This window comes from Pundamilia nyererei, unplaced genomic scaffold (assembly GCF_000239375.1).
Source record: "Pundamilia nyererei isolate P.nyererei 1_Seehausen unplaced genomic scaffold, PunNye1.0 scaffold00057, whole genome shotgun sequence".
Lineage (NCBI taxonomy): Eukaryota > Metazoa > Chordata > Actinopteri > Cichliformes > Cichlidae > Pundamilia > Pundamilia nyererei.
Window position 1 is genome coordinate 3,341,687 of NW_005187458.1, and position 4,893 is coordinate 3,346,579.

The window sequence follows — 4,893 nt, forward strand, 5'->3', positions numbered from 1 at the left end:
TTTCTTTCTTAGCTGATGTTTAACTTTGGAAATCACAACTGTTGTCTTCACAAAAAACACAGCATCTGAAAATGTCCCGCATTTTGAGAGGACAAGTTGAATGACCAGGTTTGTTGTTTAAGTTGCCTCCATATGTGATGGAAAATCAAAACATGCCTCTAGACCCTAGACGCCAGCATTTGTTGTTCAAAGAATTGAGAGGTCACTGTTTCATGCAGCAAGGCATATTGAAGCTCAGACCAATCACATCCATACGAGGACATACGAGTCATTCTGCTCTGCTTAGACCAACCAAAGTGATTTCAAATTGTTGTCCCTTGATGTAAAAGGGATGTTGATGAAAGTATAGAGCGGCAGTTTTCATTAAATCCTACCCTTATATGGGACAAAGTCACAGCGAATGCCAAATTGAATGAGAAAATGTGTGTGTGGAAAGAGAAAATAAGGGCACCAAAGATCGAGAGATGAAGGAAAATTAGAACGACTGAAGGAAGTGACGGGTGCTGCAGATGAGAGTTGGAGGACGAAGAGAGGGAAAGCAGCAGATCAAATTCTATGGTTGAGTTATTCATTTTCACAGCTCTTTAAAATAGTCCAAACTGTTTACATTCACACACCCCAAAGCATTAACCTTTCACGAGCCACGGGGACTCATTGTCTACGGTACTGCCAAGAAACAGTTTGTATGCCTGATGAAATGATGCAGGGAAATAATGCATTCAGGAGACAAGACAAAGAAATGGAGAGGAAGGAGTTCAAAGAAGGCAGATTAAATGAGGTAGAGGAGGAGGAAAAAAGAGTGATTTGGTGGAAAATCCTTTGCTTGGGATAACAGATTGGCTGATGCATGAGATTGAGGGAGGGTAGGGAGGCTTGGTGATGCTGCCCTCCATGGTCTGTACTTTTAGGTGAGGAGGCAGTGTGCAAGGAAAAGGAGAGGAACACTGGAAGCTTATAGTAAAGGGAAGGTGTTAAGAGGAGACGAAGAGGGCTTTATTACAATTTTATGGCGGGGTGCCGATGTCCATGCTATTTACTGCATGACAGCCTCCCATATCTCCATCAATCTCCTTCTAAAGGTGGGAAATGACAGAAGAGGGAATGAAGCAGAGACACTGTGTGTATTGGTACATCTTAGCAAGAAAAAAGGAGAAAAGAAAGGAAGAACATCCCAGAAACAGCTCCAGAAAATAAGCACAAACCACAGTTCACATGGAGAGACCCACAGAGGGGCGTGAGGTTAGTGAGTTATCGTCAGAAACTGACCGGAGGATAATGAGGTCTGATACAATATGCATCTGACGAAATAGAGCAAAACAAAGAGTTAGTCCCATTTTTACTGAGGCTCATGAGACATCAACAAGGCTAAAGAATTTTAGAATTCCTGAGCCTGTTCCCTCCTTTAACAGTAGAACTACCAAACTGTTCGACGGCACCTTTCCCTTTATAAAATCTTTAGCTCCCAGTGTTTGACTTGTTCTACAAGTGTAGCATGTTGTGGCCCCTTTGGTTAAAAATGTCAAGATAATGCCATCTTGGGACCTTCTACCTATAATAATAATAATAGATTGCATTTATATAGCGCTTTACAGTTCCACTATTCATTCATACACTGGTGGAGGCAAGCTACAGTTATAGCCACAGCTGCCCTGGGGAAGACTGACAGAAGCAAGGCTGCCATATCACACCATCAGCCCCTCTGGCAAACACCAGTAGGTGAAGTGTCAACCGAGCCTGACCGAGCCGGGGCTCGAACCGGCAACCTTCCGATTACAAGACGAACTGCCAACTCTTGAGCCACGATCGTCTGTTAAAATATTCCCCTATAGAGAAGACTCATTTTCAAGCTATTAATCTTGCGGGCTTAGATAAACAGACTCTGTTGCTATGGCAACTCCTTTTGCAACTCTCATGCGTGATAGAGCTATGTCATTAGTCAACGAGCTACATGCTCAACATCCCAGAAATGGCTTCATGCATCGATTGGCCCAGGACGTGTGCACTGAGTAGAGACGAGTGTGCAGATGTGACCTTCACTGAGTGCAGCAGAATGACCTGCGCGGTGCAGGCACAATGCAAACGGATACAAAAGATCTCTAAAACATCTGGCATGCTGTTTATGTGTTAGCTTCATCTGTGCCACGTGGTCATCTGTTTTTGTTTTCTTCTTTGAAGCATCTTGTAGCCTCAATAAGAAGACCTGTATCTCTCTCAAACTTATCTGATTAGCATTGTTTCACTTCCCAAACGCCTTCGATGCTTGTTCCCTCCTGGAGAACACGGCGGGAAAAATAGCTGCAGGGCAGGATGGCAGGATGGCTGCTGTGTTTGCTTAGGATTACTCCTCACCCCCTGCTTAGGATTACTCCTCACCCCCTACCCACCCCAGTTGCTTGTCACGTGCTCCATAATGTTGTGCTGTGGACATTTATGTGCTTCTGTGCAGAGGAGTTTTTCTGTATTATCCTTTTGTGTTACACATTTCGATGTTTTTTTCCCCCCTTGCTACCTGTGATGTTTGTGTATTGTATGTACGGTTGGCAAGGTCTGTCATCTCGGTTGTGGGCAACTGCAACTGACAAATAAAGGCTATCTCATCATCTCTCATCATCATCACTTGTTGAATGGCATAAAGAGACCACAAAGCAAATCTGGGGCTGACACACTGTCTGACACATACTCATGATTTCAGTGTCTTTATACAAATTATTTACAAATGAAAGCATAACATTTATGATTCAATTAGTTACCTGAAATCAAAACTTGAAATACTTAATCTGGTAATATTTTTTTAAAATTACCAAGATGCTTCATTTTCACTAATTAGCAATGTTCATTCATACAGTTTTAAGTGGCGCTTGTTTGTGTTAGCTGATAACTGAGCACTAAACCTAAAGTAACCATATTTAAATAAAAGTTACTTCTTGTTTCAAAAAAACCGACATGACAGCAGTCCAGCCTTCTTATACAGGCTACAGTTCTGACTAAAAGATTCAAGGCTGGACTAGTTTAATATTTAGATAAAATTGAGGAAATGTGGAACAATAAATCTTTATATGCTGCGCTAAGGTTTTTGTCAAGCCTAGTGACAAACTTCTGGATTTGAAACGCTCAACTCTGCTTTTAGAAAAGGAAAATAGAAAAACTTGTAGCAAAGTGAACAAAAATGGAGGATTTGAAAAGTTGTGAAAATATGTTACTGTGTAACTTCATTGCAATATAGAAGTGCAGTCAATAACCCTGTTGTGTACCTTTAATACATTTTATTAAAGGTACACTATAAGAGCAGCAGGTCAGATGCTACAGAGCATGTGAAAGTACTGATCAAAGGTTGTGAATATTTATGTACACTTTGTTTTTTATTTTTAATTAATACACAAAAATGTTCTCTTCTTTATCTTCATAGCATATTGTGTGCTGAATTTTGTGGTGAAAAATGATATTGGACATTTTTGGAAAAAGGCTGTAATATGATAAAATGTGAAATAAATGAAGCGCTGTGAATACTTTCTGTATGCACTGTACATATTAGGCCTGAATGTCTATAGAACACCACCATGAATAATTTTATTAAACATCACAAATCACTAACATTTCAAAATTTTACAGAGAAATATGATCTCTGGGACAGTAGATTTCTCCAACTATAGTCAGATATAATTATAATTCTGGCCAGCTCAAGTCCTGGATTAGTCATCAGACCCCGGTGACCTGTAACTCACTGGGCCTTCTCAATCTCCATTCATTAATTATAGAGTTCTTACTTGTAGAAAGAATAATGTCACTCTGGTTCCTATATTCAACAGATTAGTCTAAAGCAGTGAGGGGTGGAAGTCAAAGTTTCTAAACTTAAATCAAGAGCTAACGACCAGCATGTTAAACCCAAGTCACACTGGTTATTAGACCAGATACAATTATAGTGGCAGTGACAAAGTGCAAGAGGGGTGTGAGGGAAATGGAGTGATAGCTGAGAGAAATATAGAGGGAGGCAGAGAGAGCATGAGAGTTGAAGATAAAGAGACGGAGAGACTGCATAAAAATGACCCCTTTTAACTAATTAGCAGTGCTGCTAAGGGCCCTCTGAGAATTGCCCCTGCTGCACCATGGCCCTATAGGTGTTGAGATCAACTCTGTGGCCACGGGGGCTCATAAGCAATGTGTGTCATTGGCGAACACCATCAGTCTTAGAACAAAGGAGGCACCCAGGTCAAAGGCAGCAATACACTCCTGCATTCTGCTGCTCCCCCCCCATACATTTCATTTTCTATTAACCCTTTCCTCCTCATCCCTTCGTCTTCATCCCTTCTCCCCCTTCGTATATCTAGCGATCCTGTTCCTTTGTGTGTGAGTCAATTAGCTGGCCCTTTAGTTTTGATTTATAGAGCATGGGCCGCCTATGGCCTAATGGATGGCTGTGAATTTAATATGCAATGCTTTTGTGTGTGTGCATGTGTGTGTAAGACAGGGAGATAAATTAAGGACCAGGAGACACAATAGAGGTCACAGAGGTATCACTTGCTATACTGACTGTGTTTAAATTGGTGCTGGTCGGTCCCTCTCTTGAAAAAAAAAATCTGCCTGTAATCCTGACATAATAGATTATGAACAATAATGGAGTGACTGGAGTGCTTGTTTAAAGTCTCTCAATATCATTAGCATGTGGAAATAATTAGTCCTTTCATAATGAGTGAAACCTGCAATTGTTATTTGTGCGAACAAAGGGCATCACCGGGCTGCAGAGATGATTCATCGGCTCATATTTTCATCCTCTTTGTTGCTGAGTTCAGAGATTAGCAGCACAGCCTGCCTTGGGGTAGCAGGAAGGAGAGGTCAGGATAGGTGCTAGCATACATCACAATCATCACCCTTATCATCATCGTCATCTGATTTTTG